Here is an 11629-nt window from a genome sequence, read left to right as displayed (position 1 = left end):
GTGTGTGTGTGTGTGTGTGTGTGTGTGTGTGTGTGTGTGTGTGTGTGATGGGGGGGTACAGGGAAGAGAGAGAGAGTAAACAAAAAATATGTGCATACATACATGAGTAAATTTTGTGTTTGTGTGTGCCTGTGTGTGTATGTGCATGCTTCTCGTGTGCTGACCTCTATGTGTATCTCTGTGTGTGCCTCTGTGTGTTTGAGAGTGTGTGTTTCTTTCCCTGCTTTATTGCAAAGGGGGAGGAGAGGAAGGGGGAGAGGGTCTGAATAACCTGCTTTATGGTGTCCCTTTTAAATGTAAAAAGACATGAATTTTTCCATGTGACTGATGTGTGCTAAGGACACAAAGGCTGCCCTCAAACAGTGCCTGATTGTCCCTTTGTTATGTCAGCATCATAAAGATTTACATCTCTGTCACTCTGTTCAACAGCCTTGAGCTGTTCTCCGTGTGATCTGTGTGGTTATTCAGGGATTTGGGAACTTCTCCCTTGGGGCAATGCCATCTGAATTTGGCTGTCACCAAAATGGAGAGAATTTTGAGCTGTGATGTTAGATTTTAAATGCTTTGACAAACTCTAGCTACACCTAGCCACATCACCCTTCTCTACAGTAGAGAGCTGGAAGCTGTCTTCCCGAAGCCAAGAGGAAGATGAGGAGCACCCATGCTTCCCGAATCATCCCTGTAGGACACAAAGGCCTCTTCCCATGTGCACTGACAGAATCAGGACTCCGAGATCACCCTGGAGCCCAGCACAGCCACTTTAGCTCTGTGAAAGCGGGCAGCTTAGCTCTTCCGTGCCTCGGTTTCTCTCCCTGTGAAATGCCTTCTCACCTTGTGTTTTAAGGTTTTCTCCTGTAATCAGCACAAAACTAGCAAGGACAACGTTCATTCTTTAATAATGTGGATTGGCTACGTCATTTATCTCCACCAAACAGCTGAGGGAAAGAACTTGGAGGGGCCAGCATCCCCTCGGCTTGTGGCTTCAGAGGTGTCAAGCCTAAGCATCGTCAGGCACTGCTTGTGGACCAGTGAGATGGGATATCCAGTGGAAGAGCAGAAGGGAGCCAAGGTGCCCACCTCATGGTGGGCTGGGAGCAGACAGCAGTAGAAAGGAACCAGGAGCAGAACACACCCATCAAAGTCATACCCTAGTGACCCACAGGCGCCACCCTGCACAGTTCTATTCCTCCCGAAAGTAAACTCAGATTTTTAATCCTTTGACGCAGTAAAGCCCTAACCAGGTCTGAGCCCTGTGATCTAATCTTCTCTGCACACACGCGCAGTCACACTCTGAGCTCCTCCTAATCTCCTCCTAATCTGCACAGTTCTATTCCTCCCAAAAGTAAATTCAGATTTTTAATCCTTTGACGCAGTAAAGCACTGACAAGGCCTGAGCCCTGTGATCTAATCTTCTCTGCACGCACGCTCAGTCACACGCTGAGCTCCTCCTAATCTCCTGGGCATTTTTCAATCCAATCAAGTGGAAGCGTATGGATGATTAATTAGTTTTTAATTAATTAGGAAGAGGGAAAGGTCCAGGAAAGGAGGAGGAGGAGGGCATAAAATAATAAAGTACATTATATACGTGCATGAGCACATCAGAACAGACCCATTTTTTGAACAGTTTTTAAGTTATATTCAAGATAGGATCTTTGGCTTTGTTATTTTTTATTTTTTTGTTTTAGTGTGAGTCAGGGATCAAACCCAGGGCCTCATACTTGCCGGAGAAGTTCAGACTATAAGGTAAATCCCAAACTAAGGTGAGGGGCAGGGGCGGCTGTTTCTAGTTTCTTACGTGTATACAATGTATCCTGACCATATCCACCCTCCCCTCCCTTTAATTCCCTGCACTGCACAGCACAGCTCCCAACCTGATGTCCTTCTTTAATAACACCCTGAGTCCTGGCAGTGCTGTGAGGAAGCGGGGGGGGGGGGGGGGTGTCCACTGGAGCACAGGCACCTGACAGCCACACACAGGCCAAAGCTACTTAGTTAGGGCGGAGCCTCGGGAGCCCCTCCCCCACACATGCTGGGTCTTTCCCCTAGCTTTTTATTGATTCTTTGTGAACTTCTCATCATGCACCCCAATCCACAGCAAAAGTTCTGCTGGATTTTGAGTGCTGATCATTAAGTAACAAAATCTGGGTGCATAGGTAGCTCAATGTGTCACTTTGCCACACAGCACTCAGACCCAGGAGAGTCAGTGTGGTCCTTCAGATGCTAATCTCCTCAGATTTTTTTTAAAGAAATTTTAATGTGAATGGCTGTCTGTCCACATTTATGTCTGTACACCATATGCATGCCTGGTGCCTGGGCAGGCCAAAAGAAGTTACCAGATCCCCTAGAGCTGGAGTTATGAGTTGTGAGCAGCTCTGCGGGTGCTGGGAACCAAGCCTGGTGCGCTTAACCTGATCCATCCCTGCAGCCACCTGATGAGAACTTAATGCCACGGTACACGGAAACTGAGAGTCCAATATCTATTCAGACAAAAATGTCTGTTGCAGGAAATAAAATATATAAAAGATCTAAAGCAAAACAGTGCGCTCTTCATGGATGTAGTAGGCTCCTAGGCACACACAGCCACTGAGTGAGTGGGCATGATAATCTCTAAATTTGTTCAGTGTTTTTTATTTTACATAGTATCTTTGTGTTGTTTACATTGGTTCTTAAACAGATGGAGACTTAGAATGGCTGAGTGACCTTCTTTCTATGACAGGACAGAATCTGAAAGATGTTTCTGTCCCTTGGCTCCGTGGCATTTACCCTTGGTGTTCCCTTTTGAGTCTCAAGTCTTAGCTTAAATTTCTTCATTGCATGCCACCCCTCAGAGGCCACAGCTGTGTGCTGTGCTCCCTCAGCTTCTTCTGGTTCTGTCATGGTGCTGGCTTCTTTGTCTCTCTCCTTGCCATAAACTAACTCCTCAGGACAAGAACTGTGCCCTTCATTGAGACGGCCCCGGTTCCAGCACGGTCAAACCAACAACTATTCCATACATGCGCGTTCAGAAGGAATACAAAAACATGCATGTGTACGTGAGAAACAAGGCGCATGATGAGACAAGACTTTCTTCACTGTTCCTCATCAGGAAGGTCTGAGCACAAAACAGACACACTTCCACAGAAAACACCATAGACGCTAGAAGTCGTGTCAGATTGAAGAGGAAAAGTGGTTGACGGGAGAAGTCGGGCCGAGACACACTTTCTAGAGCCCTCAAGACCAAGCTCCCACGCTGGAAGGACCATCACCCTCACATGACACCGGCCCTCGTTCTGATAATACCCAGAGGCTTTATGGGGAAATCTAGACACGAATCTGCTTACACACCAGAGTCCAGATCCAAATCTCCTCCACGCTGTCACACACACAGGCCAGTACAGTAACCTCACAGGATGCCTTCAGCAAGCTCCCATGGCAGATAACACCTCAGGGCTTTCTGGGAAGAGCTGGGGCAAGCTTGCTTAAACACAGTGCTAGTCACGTTTCATTTTAAATCTACTTCATTTCTCAGTAGTTTAAAAAAATTATAACTGAAAACCATGTGAGTGTCTCTGCTCCATCATATTATACCTCCCCCAAATGAAGGTCATTCCAAGCTCACTGAGAAGCCAGCCTAGCCAGTATGGGTCCTGGCAAAGCCGGCCATTTGCTGGGCATTGGGCTGTGTCTAAAGACACATTGATGGGGAGGCAGGACTCAAGGCCACCCCCAGCCCAGGAAACTTTTTATCTCAGTGTGTTGCAGAGTCCTCAAAATTCAGACTAAAGGATACAATGAGTTACTTCATTTTTAGTTTTGTGGGGTGTGGGGGCTGTGTCAACTCTGTGTTTTGAATCTTACAGATACCCCCAACATTCCTGAGATAGTTATAAAAGTACTCAGGGCTGGAGAGATGGCTCAGCAGTTAAGAGCACTGGCTGCTCTTCCAGAGGACCTGAGTTCAGTTCCCCGAGCCCACACGGCAGCTCACAGCCATCTGTAACTCCAATTTCAGGGCATCCAACATCCTCTTCTGGCCTCTTTGGGTACCAGGCACACAGTGCACAGACACACATACAAGTAAAACACTCCTACACATAAAATACAAAATGAATAAATCTTTAAACAAAATTTAAGTGCTCAATTCCGCTTGGAAGAGCCAAGACACTGTAGCTTTCGGATGTTCCATTTTGGTAAAGGGTAGTAGGAAGGGTGGTCTTACTAGACAGGTAGGGGATGTGCCACTCAGGTGAACAGAGCAGATGGAGAAAATGCCTCTGCCCACGGCAGTACAGTGCTTGAAATTGTTAGGAATCATTGGGAAAGTGGTTGTTCAGGCTTCTGAGATGGGAGAGGCTCCCCCACGAGGATCAATTTTGCTGGAGGAAACAGGCCCTGAGCTCGGGCACTGCTCCCCACAGTGTCTGCAGTCATGTTTGCTTTGTGCTGTGTACAGAGGCATTACCACCCCGCCGTTCATGGCTGCCAGTCCTTTCTCCAGGCAGCAAGTCAAACAGGGTTTGTTGGGACCATTGGGTACAAAGCCTGGACCATTTGTCTAATTTAATGATCTCTGAAGAGAACCTTTTATAAAACGGTATCACTGAGTCTACATCAGGGGAAGTGAGCCAATGTGATTAACCTCCCTTCGTTGTTTCTGTAAGTGAGCAAGGTTTTGCAGCCTGGCTTCCATGGCAATAACAAGAGACTCCAAGAGAAGCAAAATGTGACATTACAGAAGGGCCAAGAGAAGAAGATGGCCTTGTGGAGACAAAGATGGCCATTGCCAGAGAGCCAGACACAGAAAGAGCATCTCACCTCATCTCCAGGAAAACCCGTCCTGCAGGGGTTCGTGCCCCTGACCCTATCTGCAAGAGGCTCAGAGGCACTTTTCCAGCTGTGCCAGATGTCAGGAGACTTTATAGACTCTAATGTGGGAAAACGAATCAATACAGCCCCAGCTTTTCCCTACAAAGGGTTAGCAGCCACACCCTTAACTGGCCTTTTCGGATCCCCGGGGAGGGGGATACCAGCCGTGTATGATGAAACATTGGTGACATTCTCAGGAGGGAAGCCAGTGTGTCCAGAACTGGCCGATCTACACAGCAGTCTAGTTTCATAGACTGTTGCATATTGACTGAATTTCGGTTTTATTTTTTGTTCTATTTTTGTTTTCCTTTGTAGCATTTCTAGCACAAGGCCCTGGAAGAGGCATAGTAGACCACAGAGTCTAAAAATCAGATGCATATATAACCTGGACATGACCCTCCAAGTAAGTCTTTGATACTCAGAAAGGGCCAAGGGGACTCACAACCAAGTGTGGCCAAGAAAAGGAAGCCTCGAGGTATCCCAGATAAGCCTTTGTGCTTTGTAGATGACACGGGTAAATACACAGCCATTCGGTGAGTCCAGAGCCACTGAGAGCCTCCTGGGGTCTCCTGCACGAGCAGTCCCAGCTTTCCCTCTTCCAGCTATGTCTTGCCTACTCTGAGTGACAGGGACATACACACAAGGGCACTGCACCTGGCCAAAGGCCAGGATGTTCCACACCTGGCCAGCCTGTCTAGAACCTGCCCACAAGGCAACAGAAATGGCTGCTTGCCTGTGTAATAAAGTCATTGGAATACATTTGTAGTGCTTTAAATCAGCCTCATAAGTGTCACTTATGCAACTCCTCCAGGAAAGATGGGGGGGCTGGGTAAGGTGCAAAAGAGCTCCAGAGACACAGAAAGGGACCACACTGTCACTCACAAAGGTTTTGTTCTGGAAATCCACCTCATGTAATGTAATGTGCAGTAAACCTGTAAAACCCCACTGCTTGCAGCCACCAAGTCTTCTGTGAAGTTAAGTTCCTTGTGAAAGTACTGCCAAAACCACGGTCAAGGTCATCACAGACAGGGTTGGGATGCAAGCAGGGACAGCTGTTGCTTACAAAGGCCTAGCTTCAAATGGCAGCACTGTAGGAGGATGTAAGTCTGTCTTCCAGCCAAGTCACATTTCTGACGCGCTCACGGCGGCTGAGTAACCAGCTTCTGGACTAGGCACTCAAGGACAGCGAAAGCCAGAGCCTCTTGTGCCACCTGAAGCTTATTCAGTGTAGGTGCCCTGTTTAAGGAAACTCATGGAAACTTGTGAGTTCAAAGTGACAAGGCACTTCCCAGGGCCTTAAGGATCCTGCAAGTAAGAGGCCCTTAAATCAGTGATCTCTGAACCAGAGAGAGTGACCCACACTTACAATCCCAGCACGCAGAGCTGGAGGCGGGAAGTCTGCGGCTCTGCTACACAGCAAGTTTAGAGATGGCCTTAAAAATTATTGAGGTAAAAAAAAAAAAAAAAAAAGACTGAGGTCCAGTTTTCGTCCCATGACAGATCAACTGGTAGGTGTGGGGTAGAGTCAACATCAGTTCTTAGAAGCTCCCCAGAAGGGGTGATTCAGGGCCCACAGGAACTAAAGGAGTTTTGGAATCTGCCAGAAGTTTAGCTTCATCAGCTTCAAGGATGAGAGGCACAGTGTTCAACCATGTGTTTAGGTAATGCCAGGGCTTGCCATGTGCCAAACACTGTTCCCTCAGCATTCAGTACTCAGCCTCACGTGCAACCAGCAATACGCAAAGGCTTGGAGGTATACACGAAGCTTGTCTGTCACAGATTCTGGGAGCTGGAAAAGACTGAGGAGAGGAGGAAAGGAGAAGGAAGCCAGCAAGCCTCTTGATGTGTTTGCCTGTCTTTTGGTCTATCTCTTTTTCTTGGGAACAGATCTCTGTGTGTGGAGGGATGGTGTGGAGATTCCAGAAGACGCCTGGAGGATTCTCCCCGATCCTCCCACATTGGCCTCTCCATCTTCTACTCTCACTCGTGTGGCAGGGTCTGAACGTTAATCCACTCTTCTCAGGGTGTAGGGCTTGAAGGTAACAGCTGCATTTTGTCCAAAACACGTCAGATACTTCTGTTGAGCCCTTCCCTGTGAATAACAGGAAAACCAATAAAAGAGAGGTTCAATTAAGTTTAAATTTGCTCCAGTTCAAGGATTTAAGTATACCCTTTAAGAAGGGGCTTGTGTTTAATTTGAAAAGATTTCATGTTTCGAATGTTTTTTCTTACAATGGTGTCAGGTGCAGGAGAAAGGTATAGGGAAGACCTCCTCTACGCTACTTCACCCTCTCAGAGATTCTAGGGTTCTGGTCACTTAAGGCTGCACTCTGAAGTTATGATAAATCCCATATTTTGCTTTTTTTTTTTCCATTTAGGCCCCTTGAGTCTCCTGCTTACAAGCAGATTGGTAGGCTTGTTGGCAGCACCACCGCGTTTCAATCCAGCAGGCTTCTGGAAAGCTCAGCATGGGAGCTTCCCTTTGTGGATGAGCAGCCAGAGGGCTGGTTTCTTTGTAACGCTGGATGGAGGGGGGGGGGGAACACAGCTGCTGATCTCAAGAAAATGGAAGGTGGCAGGAGGGTGGTATTGGGGCGCACATAAACTGCAGGAAGACAGCACTTATAAAAGGACCTGTGGATCTTAGAGCCCCAGGTTGCCACCTGGAGGAGCGAGGGTCCCTACCCCAGGAGCGGTGGTACGGATCTCGGCGGCCTTCGGAGACTGATGAAGTGTCAGCTAGCACCCTGTTTCTCTACTGCCTTGAATTCCCACCTCTTTAGGCCCCACTGACTGAGCACAGTGCGACAACCCTCTGCCCACAGAAACTCATGGTGAGGCTTCATGGAAATCAGGGCCAGTGTGTCGCTGGAGAGAAGCAGAGAGTGACAGAGCGGGGTGCACACCTGGAGCCCCAGCAGTCAACGGGTGGAGGCAGGGTTTGGGGTTCAAGTCAGCCTGGGCTAGGTAACAAGGCCTGTTGACAAAAGCTTTAAAGGGGTGGGGGAGACTGAGCTTAAAATTTAAAACAAGAAAGATTAAAAACAGCTCCCCTCCAAAATAAAACAAAAAACAGACAAAAACCTACCATAGATAAGTTTTTCCCAAACTCCAGTCCATGACAAAAAAACCTCATAGATGTTTCTGTCTGGGAGAAACAGACGGAGAAATCTCTAGGCCACACCAGGACATCAGTGAGGGCATTGGCTGTCAGCACCCCTTTGCCTCTCCACCTGGATCCCCAGGACCGGAAGTCTGTTCTCCGGGGCTGGAGGTTCTGCTCTGGGGGATGAGGGGCGCCCTGCCCTTTGAATGCTTACCCTTTGCCACCATCTGATGGCTTTCTCACAGTTTTGTTTCTTTTTTAAATAACCAGAAATGTAAAAGGAAGCAAACCTGTCAGCTCCTGTTGGCAACAAACCTCAAGTCTCTTAATCACTTTTCTAGATGAGTTCAGAGAGGAAATACGAAAGGAAGAATTTTTTTTCTCTCTTTCAATTAATTTCCATTTTCTTCCAGCCTGAGTGAACTCTGGGCCCAGAGCAAGCAAGTGATATGATTATGGAAAGTATTAATCTTCCCATCAAAGGAAAGGCAGCTCACAGTTACGGAGCGGCTGGCACGTTCTTCCAAAGGGCTTCTGGGGGGCCACAGCGCTCAGAGAACAACCTTCCAAGAAGTCAGCGACATACTAAAAGATAAACGCATCTTGAGAAATTGGTATTTGATCTATGCACTTCCCATCAGCTGCTCTAAATAATCAACAAGCCCACATAAAACAGGTCTAAACAGGAAATCTAACTACCAATGTCTCACACCACCCAGGACTTGGATGAAAACACGAATTTTCCATCGTTCAAGTCCATGCATGTGTCACAGTGTATTTGGAACAAGCCTTCTATATTTCTTTGCAAACTGAATACTACAATCTCTCTCTCTCACACACACACACACACACACACACACACGCACACAAATAATTTTCAGAGGTCATTTAAAACAACCAAGCCATCCATTTTGTTCCAAACTAAGACATGACAAGAAAGTTTCATCTAGGGAGTTGGTTCCGGGGTCCACAACATCAGTGGTTTTTTTTTCCTTTCTCTGTGAGGGAAGTTAAAGGATCTGCTTCCTCCAGAGATGTATGTGCTTTTTGTGAATACTGTTCCTGGTCACCAGCAGACAGGGCAAGTCAGACAGCAGCCACAGTCTGAAGAAAGCAGGCTCCTGGATTTACAAATGTCCCCATCATTTCCAAATACAGACCCAAAGGAAGAGCGAGCCCTCCATCGTAACACATACAGGCTCAAGGAAGAGTGAGCCCCCAGAGACACTGAATTCTTCAAATGGTGAAGTGTCCAAAAGCAGCTTCATGATGTAGTGCTGCCATGGAGACGGTGATTGGCATGATGAAGTCGTAGAGTATGGATTCACTGTGTGGCTACACATGCACACTGGGCTACCCACACACTCTCTTCCCTGACCCTTCCGGCCTGAGCAAGTCACACTCCTCCAAAGCACACAGCCTCTCCTCCCTTTCTTCCCCTATCCTGCCCCTGAAGTCTGTGCAACTGGGCCTGCGCGGGACGGTGCTGGTTCAGTTTAAGAGACTGTTTCCAAAACCCCATGATCTCCGGCAATCATATGGGTGTGGAGCTCGAAGGGGAAAGCCATAAAAGGTTATAAACGGATCCCATGATGTCAAAGGAAAAACAGCTGGAGCAGACAGTTTAATAAGCAGCCTTCTTTTATTACAATAGGCTTGACGTCACCTGTTATTTGTTGTTTCCATGACTGGAACACAAAGCCTTGTGGGACAGGATGAAAGAGCATGTGGACTTTACCAAGCATTTTAATATCCTCCTGTTTATTGTAGATAGAAGATCTGGACAAGGGCTGCGAGCAGGAAGTGACTTTAGTGATTTCATTATGGTTAGGGGGAAAGCTGTCCCAGTGGCAGCACTGGGCAGATGGTCTTCTGCTTCCAAAGAGCCTGTAGGTCAACAGGCCCGATACTGATACAAGGCTAGTAAGCAATGAATGGGTGCCTAGCAAGCAGGAGTTTTCATAAACATGTACTACAGTGTAAGCAGTGAAATAGGAAGTTGACATTTAAAGGTCCCTTCAAGGCTGCAGGAGCCAGAGGGGTCAAGGACACCATGAGATCAAGGCCCAGAGAATCAACTAGGCAGGCTCATAGGCTCACAGAAACGCAAGCAACAGCCACAGGCCCTGTATAGGTCTGAGCTAGGTCCTCTGCATATGTTATGGTTGTGTAGCTGGGTGTTTGTGTGGGGCGCCTAACAGTGAGTCAGGGTGCCTCTGACTCTTTTGCCTGCAAGTGGGACCCTTTTCCACCTACTGAGTTGCCTCATCCAGCCTTGATATAAGGGCTTGAACCTAGTCTTATTGTTGTGATGATGTGTTCAGTTGGTATCCCTGAGAGACCTGTTTCTTTGTTTGTTTGTTTGTTTTTGAGAGGGAAATGAAGGAACGGATCTGAGGGAGAGAGGAGAGCTGGGGGGAAGTGAGTGGGAGGAGTGGAGAAAGGGAAACCTGAGACCAGAATGCAATAATAAACAAGCAAGCAAACAAATATTCTTCAAGCTGTCTCACAAGGGGCCAAAGAGACCACAGCCAAGAAGCTCTTGATTTTCTGCTACAAATTTGATTCATGATGAAATATGGAGCATGATACACTTTCTCTTAGTTCCTCTCTGATGGAAAATAAACATGGTGGGAGAATATTCAGATTTTGTAGATTTTTTAGATCTCATTTTAATGAGCATCAAATACCATTTTGCTGAGGCCTCCTTGGTCACTGGAAGCTACAAACCTCTCCACTGTTCCTGGCAACTCTCACTTCTTTCATTTAAGCTGTTAGTCCTTAACCTATCCTAAGACCTAGACTTCACAGCAGAGTTCCAGGCCCAAGTGGAAACGGGCCATCCACCTGGATGTCAGTGGGTGCCTGAAGCTCAGCTTGTCCAGAACGGAGCCTCTCCTGCTGACTTCCATCTTCCCTTCTGGAGTCACTGCCCAGCACAATGCATGATCCCCTTCAAGCTGCTCCACCACACATCTGGGATTGACTCTCCAGTGACCAAATCCTGTTGATTCTTGACTCCCACACCTGCTCACGACAGTCTCCTTGTCTGTCACTAGAGCTGCCAGGGTGTGAAGATCTGTGACGGAGATGCCAGGCTTCTTGCTGCCTTCAGGCAGGCCCGCTAAAGTAATGAGTCACGGAGGACAGTGGAGTTCTCTGCCTCAGTCCTGAGGCCTGTGGTGGCTCTTCAGAACCTGAATCACAGTCAGGTGGCATCATATCCGTAACTGGGGTCTTTCCCCAGCTGCCTTCTGTCAGGTGTAAATGCAGATAAAACACTCACATACATAAAGTAGGCAATTCTTTAAAAAAGAAAGAAAGAACGCTGGTTAAAGTAGGCAGTGCGCCCTTCGCTTCAGTTACTTCTGGCACACACACAGCTCAACCCTAACAGGAAGCGGTGTTCACTTAAGCCTTGCTGAGCCCCAGGTAGTGGGTACCTCTCAATGTCCACAGGTGCTCTCTGCACGCACTTCATCAGAGGTATACACACTGAGTGAGCTTTTAAACTTTTCCCTACATGTACGCCAGTAATCCCAAATCAAAGCAAAAGGAAACCTTAAAGATAGGGGGGAACCCTGTTAGTCTCAGGAGCTACAGCAAAGAAAATAGATAGATAGATAGATAGATAGATAGATAGATAGATAGATAGATAGATAGATAGATAGATAGATA

This window comes from Psammomys obesus, unplaced genomic scaffold, assembly GCF_907164565.1.
Source record: "Psammomys obesus unplaced genomic scaffold, mPsaObe1.curated_primary_1811, whole genome shotgun sequence".
NCBI classification, from domain to species: Eukaryota; Metazoa; Chordata; class Mammalia; order Rodentia; family Muridae; genus Psammomys; species Psammomys obesus.
Note: the sequence above shows the minus strand (reverse complement) of the source record.